The sequence below is a fragment of the Mastomys coucha genome, unplaced genomic scaffold, assembly GCF_008632895.1.
Source record: "Mastomys coucha isolate ucsf_1 unplaced genomic scaffold, UCSF_Mcou_1 pScaffold12, whole genome shotgun sequence".
In the NCBI taxonomy this organism is placed as follows: domain Eukaryota; kingdom Metazoa; phylum Chordata; class Mammalia; order Rodentia; family Muridae; genus Mastomys; species Mastomys coucha.
Genome location: NW_022196894.1, coordinates 3,255,366 through 3,268,903, shown reverse-complemented (window position 1 = coordinate 3,268,903; position 13,538 = coordinate 3,255,366). Strand labels below are relative to the sequence as shown.

The following is a 13,538-nucleotide window of genomic DNA, read 5'->3' as shown; positions in this document are numbered from 1 at the left end:
GAAATCCGCCTGCCTCTGCCTCCCAAGTGCTGGGATTAAAGGCGTGCGCCACCACCGCCCGGCGAGATAACTGCTTTTTAAAACTAACTCCTTGCATCTGAAGTCTTTGATTATCATGGAGCAATGGACTGCTGGTTTATGGAGTAGACTAGGCTATAACTCATCTCACTCATTCCTCAGACACACATGATCCCTGTCATCTACCCCTTTGAAGTAAATGACACTTGGTTCACTGATGGGACACTCACAGCTTCAGTGTCACAGGACATGTCACCATGCCTCTGTGCACTTGGTGACTCCCCCCACAACTGCTCTCTGTATGTTCTCTGTGCACTTGGTGACTCCCCATGTGCTGCCTTGAGGCTCTCCTTTTGTAAATCCAAATGTTTGCACTTATCTGCTCCCTCTCCCTCTTCCTTCTAGTTCCCCAACCCTGCTTTGATGATGATGGCACACCATTAGCGATAGTTCCAGATCCGTCTCCCTTTCACAGGCTTATAGTGTAGCTTCAAGAAGCTCTTACAAGGCCTACTAGGACCAGCTTCCTGGCACTCAGCTCTCCATGTTCAAGGCAGTGCTTCGGAGTAGACTGTGAGAATGTCTCTAAAGGAGATTTATTCTATGGTTTTGATATTGGTGGTCTGGAGTTTATTTTGTTTTATTGTTTTGTTTTCTCAGGCTGGGATCAAACCCCAGGGTGGGTGCATGCTAGGCAAGCACTCTGTCAAGTGAGCAACATCCCTGGTCTCTGAGCAGTTCTTTACAATGTTCCTAAGTAGTTTTGTTTTTAATTGTGCATTGCTTTTTGTGTTATATCATCTGGCAGGTGGGTTGTTATTTTCATCAAATTTAGAAACTGTTATATTTTATTTCATTACATTTCTTTTCTGTCTCATTTTCTCTTTCCCTTTTACATAGAAATCCGATTATATTTTGCTGCAATAATTATATATTATTAGGGGGCAACATTTTTTTAATTTTCAGAAATGTCCACTGTGTGAACTTCCATGTTTGGGATTTACAATCCTTTCCCACCTCTGCCTATCTCTGTTCCTCTTAGCTGCTCTGTTCTGTCTTCACACTTATGGATTTCCTCATTCAATATTCGACATTCTGCGCTTCACACATAATTTCAGTTGCAGCATCTCGGGTTTAGCTCCAGTTGCAGGTCTTAGTTGGTTTCCTAAGTTTCTCCTTTGTGAACTTATGTTGATCCTTTCCTGCTTGGTCTTTGATATTTGAAACAATTACTTTGAATCCCCTGTGTATGTTAATTCTTTTGTCTGAGTTGGTATTGAGGTATTTTTTTTTTAAACAACATATTCCATTCTTCGAGAGTTTCATACATTTGTAGAATTTATATTTAGGCATCCATCCACTACAACTTCCCCTAGTATCACATGCTCTTTTTAAAAGTGTTATTAATACCTCCTGAGTGCAATAAGTAATGCTCATATGCACATGAATATGTAGCCACACATTGAGGATGAATGCCCTACCAGCAGTTCTTTCCAGCCATCAACTGCCAATAATAGTTGCTCTGGCATGGATGTACCTTCGGGGCCCCTCCTCCATGTAGGTCGGACTATTGACTGGCTGCGTTTGTGTCCGTCTAGTGGAGTTAAAATCAGCTGCTGTCTGCCTTGACTGTGCCATGTCCTACACTTGCTTATTTTAATTCTAAGATGTAAATTACCCCATAGAACTGCTTTCCTAATAAGTTTATTTAAACAAGGGACTAAAGTTTTTGTCACTATAGGTTATATGGTATCTACTGAAACTGATCAGCCTTTTCCTTACAATACAAAACTATATGCTGCCAATGAGAAAATGAATGACCATACAGGTACATGAAATCCAGGAATGCGATACCAAGTATTACACCTATAGCATATTTGATAGATTGTGACGGCTGTTTAGAGCTTGAATTGCATTGGCTTCCTTCAAATAGTGGTTGAGTTTAATTCTGCAAGGACTTAAAGAATTTATCCATGTCTTTGACTCTGTCATCCTTAGCTTTATTTTCTCCTGTCTTACAGAAGGTCTACTTGGGATGTGGTCACAGTATTACAGCCCCCAGGCCATTATGATAGTCAGGGATTGGTCATAGTCTCTGAGGGGGTCAGACAATTATGACATTGATTTTTATATATGGCATAAGAAATTAGTCAAATATTCCAATTTTTCTGGCCTTCCCTGTACATAAATTGTACACATTGAGTTGCAGCTGGTAGAACAAGGTTGATTGAGTCCATTTTATACCAGAGAATGGTAGTTTCCAAGAGAAACCATTCACATGAGCTCTAGCATTTAGAGACTTGGTCCCAGTGGTGACTGACATTGCTTGAAGAAGTTATGGGGAAGGTATGTGCTTACAGGAGGAAGTAAATCACTAGAGATGAACTCTGAAAACTGTTTGAGCCTTGATTTCACTTGTGTTTTGTGCTTTCCATGTATTGTGTGTATATGCCCTACATGTGTACAGTACCCACAGAGACCAGAAAGGGCATCTGCTGCCCTGGAACTGGAGTTGCATGTAGGTGTAAGCTTTCATAAGGGTGCTAAGAATAGAACCTGGATCCTCTGAAAGAGCAGCTCTTAACCTTTGAGCCACTTCTCCTGCCTGGAGCTTTGAGAGTTTAAAGCTCCAGCCCCAGTTCCAGTTAGTTGTCTGCTTTCTGTCCCGAGTTAAAGATGCGCCCTGACGGCTTCCTGCTCCACTGTGATGCCTGCTGTTTGCTGTGACCCCAGTGCTCTACAGGGGTTCTTCTTCCACTGGAATCCTAAGGCAAGAGAACCTTTGTCTTTCTTAAGTTGCCTTTAGTCATGATTTTTATCACAGCAACAGAAACGTGACTGGTACACTGTGTTAACAATTAAAAGTCATATTCACCAATATGCATTTAGTTCATAATAAGGCAGAGACACTAAGAAGCCACACAATGCATAAGCTAAGCATTTTCCAGCCCTACTGGAATGAAGTCTAGCAGAAAGGGAAATATAGAAGGCAGCGAACTAGACAATTGCAGAGTATGGGTAAGTGTGACAAAGGTGATATATATGCTGACACATGACAACTGAGTGTTACATTAATTAAGTTTTTGAAAGATCTTTTTGATGCAAAGGAGAGAACAGAAGTTGGGCAATCATGATTTGTTCTTCAAAGTAAGATGTGACCGAGAGTGATAGAAGTGCTATTACTAACAATTATGCCAGTTGTAATTGGAACCTTTCCAGGCAATCCTAGATATATGTTTTCACTAATGGAAACTAAGACTATAAAGGAGATAACATGGTCCGGAAGCTGCTGGAGTAAAGCTGAGCAATCATGTTGATTTCAACTGTTTGCCTGAGGGTAGACATAGAAAGGAATTCATACACATGAGGAAAGTCATAAGGGTGACTCTACAGGACATGAAGAGATGACCAGACAGTGTAGAGGTTGAGTATGCCTTCCTGTCTAGTTTTAATCACCTTATTTTGATGATAGTACCGAGAAAGAGAGAAAGATGACCAGGGACGAAGTCCAGACTAATGTTTCTTTGTGAAAGGGAGAGGGAAGTGAGTGTCTGCTATAAGTATAATTAACATTTTTCAGTTATATATAACCTACAGCGTTTTAGACATAAGGATTGAAAACTCAGGTAAACTATCAAACTAGGGGAAATTAACTCCAATTCACTCTTTCTAGGAAGACGAATTGTACCTTTCTTCAAATTCTCATAAGAACTCATTCACTCTAATTTATATACGTACTGCATCCTGTATTACAATATTTGAGACTACAAAAGTCTTGAAAACAAGAGATGGTCCATGTTCTCAACCACACTGTGATGTTAGTCGCAAATGCCAGGTTGGCAAAAACAAGAGCCACCTAAGAATCCAACCTCAACTGTCTGGATCAGATTGACATGTTTCTGGGGCAATGTCTTCATTGTAAATTGATCCATTCCACTATGGGCAGAAGCATCCCTTAGGTAGATACTTGGACCATATGAATGGAAAGAAGCTTAGCTGAGAACAGGTAAGCTACCTGGTAAAACTCTATTTGTTTCTCTAGGCTTTTGACGGTGGTGTGACTGTGTGTTTGACTTCCCCTCAGTGATGGACCACAACATGGAACAGTAAGCCAAATGAACCTTTTCCCCCATAAGCAGCTTTTTGTGTGTGAATATACAGCGACAGAACGAACCTTACGATGCTTATTGTATATACTCATCAAAACATTTCAACCCAATGACCCAATGTAACCCAATGACTGTACAGTTCTAAAATCTCAGTACTTGTCAAGGCAGGAAAGCAGCATACACAACCAGTTTGTGATGTGCCCAGAATATCCATCTCAACAGATGGGACCCTTGTTTCTCATGCTTTCAGGAAGACGTGCTCTCAAAGACATACACTGTTTATTAGGAGCCATTTCTCTTATTGCTGGATGTAGCCAGAGGGCAACATGAGAGCATGCTGTACTGGACAAAACTGTCCATACTCAAAGCTTTCTGAATTCTAAAGTGAGCCCTGCACATTCCTTCATAGCCATGGTTCCCTCCCACACACAGACCCCTTACAGTCTTCACTTCATCAGCTCTGTTTTTTTCCATCAATGCAGAGTGTGATCGTTTGGTTCCAATTTCCAGTCTGTGCCACCTGAAAGCTAAGCAAGGCGAGGAGGTTGAATCTTGCACATTCAGTTTCAAGGGAACACACTGGACACGATGCTCTTAGCTATTTAGAAAATTGTATTTCCTAGGGCTATACTCCCAAATCAGTTTATGCAAAAGGAGATGGCTCTGCAGTTGAATGTTTAGGAGCAAATGAACACAGCCAGGTTAATCAGAACCACTTAAATCTTAACTCAGCTAACTTGAAAAGAGCTGGATATTTAATTCAGACATCTATAAAAAACATGCCTTTGGTGTAAAGTTGTCAAAACATACATGCAATCATGATTAAGGTTGCAAAGCCACTGAAAGTAACAGTGGCAAGGAATGGCAAAAATTTAAATCTTCGTGTTCTTATCAGCAGAGGACTCTCAAGTGTGTGTTCATCTCTGCTTGTATGGGTAGTATCCAAGGCAGGCAAGGTTTTAAAAATCATGTCCTCGGGTTTTCTATACAAGAGAGCGTCCATACTTTTAAAAGAACTCTGTAAATGAGAAATGATGCCAGGGTAAATATAAGTGCTTCCAAAATAACTGGTTTCCTTGTATCTGAGTGGGACCTATCCCATCCAAAGCTGTGTTGTGATTACAGAACCCCACAGAGCAGTGCCCTGGTTACCTCCTCAACACATTTTACTTTCTATTTTGAGACACTGTTTTTCCAAGTTGCCCAGGCTGTCTTTGAACTTATGATCCTCCTGCTTCAATGGTTCAAATAGCTGGGATTACAAACATGTCAACAGGTCCAGCCACTTTACATTTTCAAGATGACCTTCTGCTTTGGAGAAAGACTGCAGCGACACCTGGCAGGGTCTGTCACAGGCTGGGAAAGGGAAAAGTTAACCAAGGGATCTCCACATCTACCCTCATCCATGCCTGGGCCTCTCTGAAGCCTGAGCTCACCCTCTTCTCAGTGGTAGCCCATATCTTTAACCTGAGCACTCATGAGGCAGAGGCAGTTCTAGGGTTCAAGGCCAGCGTGGTCTACAGAGTTTCTCTTGCTAACTCCTAGCAGATGTTTCCTGTGGCCATGGTCTCATTATTTACTGGAGGGGGAAGAAACATTTCCATTTCTCTTTGCAATGGTTAACTGTTCACTTTCTGCATACAATTCTCTGTTCTGATAGATTTTTAGACACATAGAAAAATAGATGCTTTGGATTCAAACTGCCTGGAAGGACAAAGCTCCATTGGCTCAGTAGCTCAAGAGTTAGATTGCACGTTCCAACACTGATCCCTCCTACCACAGCCCTTGTGCCAAATATTTATATTATAATCCCTTTTCTATATTAAAAGTCTATCATACAAAGAAAAACTATTTCAACTACATGTCCATTCAGTGAAATGGTCTTGATGTAAATAAATCCTAAAATAGAACATATAGGCCTCTAAGACTTCAGCTAACTCTAGGTGGGGAAAATCTCTGCATTTTAAACAAATAAAAAATCCCACCTCTTTATAAGACAGGATCCAGAGGCAACTGTCAAAGAAATTCACCCCAGCACCAGAGTCTGCACAGAACCTCCTCAGCACACGTCCCCAGCTTCTTAACTAGCTAATTAAGCAGGCCAGAGAGTTCCAGCTGTCATAGCTTGAAGAGGGTTGGAGTCTGCAAAGATGTGGCCTGAGTTCTAGAGCTAACCTCACATGCCAGATATAAGCACCCAACCCTTCTCCATCCTTCACTTAGCAGCACCCCTGACTGTCTCCAATCCTACTCAGGAACTCTGGGGGCTGCTGAGCCATGCCTCATAACTGGAAACAAGTTCTGAAATCAGCAAGCAAAATTGGCCTCAAATGAAGTACTATAATGAAGCAGGATCCTTGTAAACAATGCATCACTCAGTTTACTCCTCTGTAAGTTTAGAATAAAGAATTTTTTTGGTTTGTTTTTGGTTTTCAAGACAGGGTTTCTCTGTGTAGCCCTGGCTGTCCTGGAACTCACTCTGTAGACCAGACTGACCTTGAACTCAGAAATCTGCTTGCCTCTGCCTCCTAAGTACTGGGTTTAAAGGCATGTGCCACCACTGCCCAGCTAAAGAAAATCTTTTTGTTAATATGTAAAATGTTTACTCTGGTGCATGTCCCCAATGACCACAGGTTTTAGTGTTCTCAGGCCAAGCGTTTCAAGAACTCGGGAATAATTTAGGAATATCCTTGCTTCTGCTTCTCACAAGGAAACTTACCTACTTTAATTGTTTAAAAATATTTGTTAGTATTTGTTTATTATCCACTCGATTTAGACCACTCAGCCTACAATGAAAGAAAACCTAGAGGTCAGGAACCATAAGCATAGTGTGCCCTCTGTGCATCTGTCTGTTTCCCTTCTGCCGTGCGGCTGAGAAGCTGCTTGCCCTGGCTGGAGTGTGAAGAACTCACAGCAGAGAGGACCACGGTGCTTTCAGGGCAATTGGAGGAAATGCTGTGTGCTAAAACAAAATTTCAGTCACACAAATTACTGATTACCTGATAACCAAGTTCGGCTGCCCTAAAAGAGAATAAATTTTTTAATGTTATAGTAGTCACATAAGATAATGCATATGCCAATGAGCTTGATTAAATCATTTTATGATATTTGTATATGTCAAACCATCACAACACACATCTGATGAGTACTATCTTATTTATTAATATTTTGTGAATTTATGGATGTATTTGTGTGTGTCTATATGTGGAGGTATGTCTGTGTGTTGTTTTGTGTGCATGTGTGGGCACATGCCTGTTGGTGTCAGAGGTCAATTTTAGCTATCATCTCTTTGTTTCTATAGGCATTCTTGTTCCTTTGTTCTTTCTTCCTTTTTCTTTCTTTCTTTTCCTTTTCTTTCTTCTTTTTTTAGCAACATGTAGGTCATTAACTAGTCAAGAGCTTGGCAAGTAGGCTAGACTGACTTGCCAATGAGTTCCAGGTGAGTTCCAAAGACCTGCCTTTCAACATTGCTGGGCTTACAAACAAGCATTATCACATATGGTTTTTTAAAAAGTGGATCCTGGGAAATAAAATGTGGGCCCTATTGCTTGCAAGGCAAACATTTTCTAATTGATTTGTCATCTAATCCCTTGTTTGTTGATGAGCAAAGACTTGCAAGAAGGGTCAGATCTTAGATCTCATCTAACTCTACCCCAGAAGTAGGTGCAGGGAACAGGTGCATGTCTCCATCAGGGTGATGGATAGGAAGCAGACAGCTGTACAGAAATGATGACTCTGGTGGGCAAATGACCCTGGGTCTCATCAGGCCAGAAGTTGAGCTCAAGGCACCATGGGCAAGTGATGAAAACATGATCTGGCTACCTCAGATTATTCCTGAGTGGACCTCTAGGCAAAATATACTTCTTGTATAAGACAGTTTTATAGGTGCAGAATTCTCAAGTTGGAAGCTAACATTCCAGTATGAAACACTAGGATATGGACTTCTAAATACCACATTCTTGCTCATTTATGAGTGATTATAAATTAGTCTCCATGTAGAATAGACCTTCTTGAGATGGAGTGACTACAAGCCATGCAGATCACAGAAAGATCCCCTTCATCTGCCTTCCACGTGACTTGTTAGAAGTTGGAGTTAAATGCTAGGAGCCAATGGAAGATCCCCTTCATCTGCCTTCCACGTGACTTGTTAGAAGTTGGAGTTAAATGCTAGGAGCCAATGGAAGATCCCCTTCATCTGCCTTCCATGTGACTTGTTAGAAGTTGGAGTTAAATGCTAGGAGCCAATGGAAGATCCCCTTCATCTGCCCTTCCACGTGACTTGTTAGAAGTTGGAGTTAAATGCTAGGAGCCAATGGAAGATCCCCTTCATCTGCCCTTCCACGTGACTTGTTAGAAGTTGGAGTTAAATGCTAGGAGCCAATGGAATAACTTTTGCCTTCAAGAGGGCATATCTTTTTAAAAGTGGTTGAGACAAAGGAGCAGACACATGACCTACTACCCAAAGATGTTTTTAAATTCTTGCCAAAAAAGCAATATGGTAGGTGGTATAGCAATACATAGAATAACAAACTATAAAGCATTGAGATTTGTTATTTGGTTTTATATGTTTTTGTCTTCAGTTTAACACCTTCACAAGACCAAATATGGATTTTCTAGACTAGCCATAAAGAAACAGCCCTGGGATATGAACAGAAGAAACTATGTCCTCATATTCTGAAGATAAAAAGAATGAATAGAGATATAAGGACTGGTTTCCAAAGACCTCTCTCTATATGTACTGTGCTCACATCATGGTCATCACTCACTCCTCTGTTTCTCTGTTTCTGTCTGTCTGTCTCTGTCTGTCTCTGTCTGTCTGTCTGTCTTTCCATCTCTTTCTCTGTGTGTGTGTGTGTGTGTGTTTGTTGCTGTTTGTGTATGTGTGTGTTTATGTTTACCTGTCCCCTAATCATCACTGCCCTTAAAAATACCAGTCACACTGCGCTGGGTCAAATCCATATGTTCTCATGTTAGTCACCTCTACAGACTCTTGTTTCCAAAAACTATAGTATTCTGGAATATTGGAAGTTTGATCTTTACCATATGATTTTCAGGAACTAGAATTCTTTGATAAGCTCATGTTTCAGACATCCAGTATATAGTCAGTTGTGCTATTTTGAAGACTGAGGAAGCTGTAGGTGGAACTTGGCTGCAAAAACTAGTTCATTAGTGGTGGGCATTAGAAAGTTACAGCTAGGCCTGGCTATGAATACAACCTGTTCTCACTGGCCTATTCTCATGCTAGTAATCTCTAGTGTATACATATGCAGCAAGGACCTAAGTTGTGTATCATGCTTCCCACTCCAAGATGGGCAGAAAGCCTTCTTCAAAAAAATGAACAAAACAAACTCTTGCTTTTTAAAGTTGTGTGTGTCAAGTGTTTAGGTCACAATGACATAAGAGTAACTAACCCAGGGAGACACAGCTCAGCCCACAGCAGCATGAAAATCCAATATCTACAGAGTGATGCTAAAACATCAAAATATTTCACCTGCTGAGTTTTAAAATCAATATTCTCCATTCTCATGCTCAATATGGCACCTCAGAAGCAGCTTAGGAATCAATGTGCTCTTGGTCCACATCTAGTGAGTCCCCAGTGTCAGGGTCCAGCTCAGAAAATAGCACTTTTTACCAACATTAAAGATGCTATTAACTGGTGGTCATCTAAGGACTAATTTCTCAGAGTGGCATGTGACAATCTCATATAGTCCAACTATTATTTTTGAAGACATGGGTAGTCACAATAGCCAGGCATATTTTTATATTTGCTAAAGAAAACAAAAGTGCACCAAGGACTCAGATGTTAGCTTTTAGTCCCCAGTCTTCAGGACTCATGAACACTTACACCCCACTGGAGAGTTGGATAAGTGTTGACAAATCACTATATAGACTGTGAGATGACAGCTTGTTGCCAGGGAAGTGCATCAGGATAGACAAATCTCCCCACCTTGTGCATAGCATCAACCCTAGCTCCATTCTCCCCACTGCCAACACAGAAGGCACTGGCAATGCCCAGAGGCATCAGTGAAGCATTGCAGGGTGTGATGAAGAGTCAGCTTTTAGCAACCTTTCCCCAAACTCTCGGCTCTGCAGTTCTCCAACTTTGCATGTCTCCCTGGTGTATCAGTAGGGATTCTTTGATCACAGGAAAAAAGGAATGGGTTCTGACTAACTTCAGCAGAAAAAGAGATCACTAAAAGATGTGCAGTAGCTCAAGGGATGGATGGATGGATAATCAGGCTTAAATACATAAAGAGAGGAATCAGAGAGGATCTTGGCTGCAGCCCTGGGAATTCCCTCTTCCTTTACTTTTATAAGGGATCGACACAGAAATGAAGCTACTCCTGCTTTTCAATCCCACTGCCTCTTTCCTATTTTGCACCACTACACTCAATATCCAATGTCTCAGGAATAAGAATATGATTGGTCAGCCTTGACTGTATTGCTATCCATCAACTAGAGATGGGCCCATAATTTATCTTCCCTCTAAGGCTGCATGCACATAATGGGGAGTTAAAGTGACCCTAAATGGACAATATGGTGCCGTCTATCTCAGGTAGAAAAGTGTTAATGATCAAACTAACATAATCTGAAATCACATGGGGAACAAGTTTTGAATGAAGGATAGTCTAGAGTAGGTTGGTCGATGGGCAATTATTGTGAGCATGGTTTTGACTGTGTCCATTGGAAGACTCAGTCTACTTGTGGGGCTCAGTTCTTGGGTTTGGATCCTTGACTGTATGAGAGTACAAGAATAGATTTATAGATTTGTTTCTGATTTTGGTGAGACAAGCTGTTTTAGGGTCCTGTTGTCTTGACTTCCCTGAGTTTATGAGATAAAATAAACTATTTCTCTAAGTTGCTTCTTATCACAGCAATCAAGGAAGAAACTATTTGACTGGCTGCTGTGCTTGATGCACATCTTGCTCATGTACAAAATCAGCCTAATCTAAATAAGAGTGATCCCAGGCCATAAAGAAATGCAAGGAGCTTTGCTTTCCCAGAGTGTCTTAGGGCCACAGTGGGGTCCTCCTAAACAATCAGGAAAAACTATGTTGACTTCCCGTGTTATTCATTGTGTTACTAATAATAGTCACTCTATTTCCTGGCTCTTTGGGTCTTCAAGAGCTGAAGACAAAAAGATGCCATACCAAAAATGGCAAAATAGTAAGGAAAAATGTTCAGGAGTTGGATGCTAGAACAGATTACATACTGGGCAATGGGCACCATAGGGTTTCTCTTTATGGGGTCCAGAAGAAGGAGGAGTGGTTGCTAAGAGACAGAGCATGGAGTAATTCTTGGTTTTGATGGACAGACTTGGGTCATACAAGCCTTCCTCCACTCTGCTTGTGGGGATTTTAAACACATGCACATCCAATTAGACATAGGCATAAAATGGTAAATAGGTATATTACTCCTAAAAGTTTACTAGATGACACAACTTGTCTTACTGTAAATGCACCCCCAAACTAGTGGGGGTGTTCAGACTGGATCTGTCCCTTAGCTTCCTTTCCCAGATATGCTCTAAGACATGATTAAATGGAAACTTATCATAAAGGGAAGACACCAAGTAGATAGGAAGATAGGAAGGAACTCATTTCTTTTTTTTGGTAGGGGGGGTAGAGTGTTTGTGAAGCACCTATGCAGGTAGAGGCCCTAAGCTTAACCAAGAACACTATTGGAAAATGGGTTGCATGCCTTGACCAAGAAAGGAAAGTCCCTGTTTGCCTAAGCTATTATTACAATGCCTGTTGGTATGAATTCCACTGAAACCCAGTGGTTCATTTGCTCTCCTCTAAGTAGGGACAGCTATCACTGCCATTCTATCTCCTGTCCTGGCAAGGATCTTTTTCCTTCCATAGAGAATGGCATTCAGAACTCTGAGGCACAGTAAGGAGGACAAGTTCTCACGAGGCATCAGGCAATGTAATGAAGAGATACACGACAAAGTGAAATGTCAGCATTGTTAGCCATTTTGTTAGGATTCTTTTGATGAGGGTTAATAATAAAATAAGAAACATGACAGGTTTGCTCTTAGAAGGTGTATGACACCTAGAAGGAGGGGTTGAGATGAGTGCAAGGGGTAACGGGACTGATGTTACTTTGGACTATTCCTAGGATATCAGTATGGAAATGACTACAAAGGCTCAAAGAAGCAGAAACCGATGAAGAGAAGACTAGATCAATGAACACATGTCAGTCACAGAATTGGCCACCAAAGATGAAGGAAGGTGGCTTCCAGAGCATTTGTTTATTTTCAGTTCAACAATGAAGATGGGAAAATTAAAATCTGTCAGTAATCCCTTGGTTTCTGCATCCAATCTTTTGTACTATTCAGTTAACGTTCCAGCCAAAGGCGGGGAGAAAAGGAGATATGGAAAGAGGGGTACAGAATAAAACATTCTGTGAAGATAGCCTTTTTATTTTAGACCTTTGTACATGTTTATGGATGCTTAGCTGCAATGGGGGTCTGCTTTAGAGATAACCTGCTGAAGCTACATGGAATGTATGTAGTTTCTGGAAGGAGAGAGCTCATTAAATGGGAACAAACCCCTTCTGTTTGGAGAAATCCACAAAGATGGGACCATTAGTTGGGTAATACTGAAGCAAGCACATCTTTGCCAGGTGTGTGTGTGTGTGTATGTATGTGAATGTACATATGTATGTATGTATGTATGTATGTATACATGTGTACATGCACACACATACATGCACATGCAGACACACACACAGGATTGCATGTATCATGTTTGTATAGAGGTAGGGATGCTGACAGTACAGATCTCAGTTCTGTGCTCTCTATGTTCTTGCTGCAAATCCACAACTGTCCCTGATTTCTGCTTGCATCTGAGCTAGCTACTAAAGTCTGGCTTCTGTCAAACTTTAGATGTTAATGTGAAAAATGGGCAGGGCATAAAACCATTCCAGAAGACAGTAAAATCTAAAGAATTAAGCAATCAAAGCTTTGTAAAGAACATCTACATGGGCAAAATGTCTCAGTGTCTAAAAGCTCATGCAATTTCAGCATGATACCTCAAGACCAATCCTTAGAAGCCATGGTAGAAATGAAAATTTGACTTCTAAAAGTTGCCCTCTGAGCTCCACATAATCTGTGGTATATGTGTGTCCATGTTCATGTACACATGTTATACAAAGAGAGATATGAGAGAAGTGAAATGCACACATACATGACGAATGTAATGATTACTGTCAATTAACACTTTGATGATTTCAGGCAGAAGCACACATGTGTGGCAAATGTCACCCTCCTTGTGAGGTCTCTCAAAGTGCTGAATGGAAGATCCAAAGTCATGTGGGATCAATCTGCTTTTCTCTTGGAGACTGATGAAGTATTGAGTACTGGGGATTCACCATAAAAGTAAGCTCACTTTTCTGTTTCAAGCCCTTGTC

The 13,538-nt window shown here is 41.0% G+C and overlaps 1 protein-coding gene and 1 long non-coding RNA gene across 13 annotated transcripts in view; one reads left to right on the top strand and one right to left on the bottom strand.

Moving 5' to 3' along the window:
- The window catches only part of Rbfox1 (RNA binding fox-1 homolog 1), a 1,556,838-nt gene that overhangs the window by 592,355 nt on the left and 950,945 nt on the right, over positions 1-13,538 (bottom strand). The gene's annotated exons all lie outside the window — the stretch shown is intronic.
- The window catches only part of LOC116084779, a 78,353-nt gene that overhangs the window by 2,341 nt on the left and 62,474 nt on the right, over positions 1-13,538 (top strand). For 5 of the 6 annotated variants that reach the window (XR_004116262.1, XR_004116259.1, XR_004116260.1 and 2 more), the window contains exons 3-5: positions 4,061-4,124; positions 12,246-12,358; positions 13,367-13,506. This is a non-coding gene — a long non-coding RNA (uncharacterized LOC116084779). Of the gene's footprint in view, positions 1-4,060; positions 4,125-12,245; positions 12,359-13,362; positions 13,507-13,538 lie in introns of all 6 variants that reach the window. The other variant, XR_004116263.1, reaches the window with a different exon arrangement.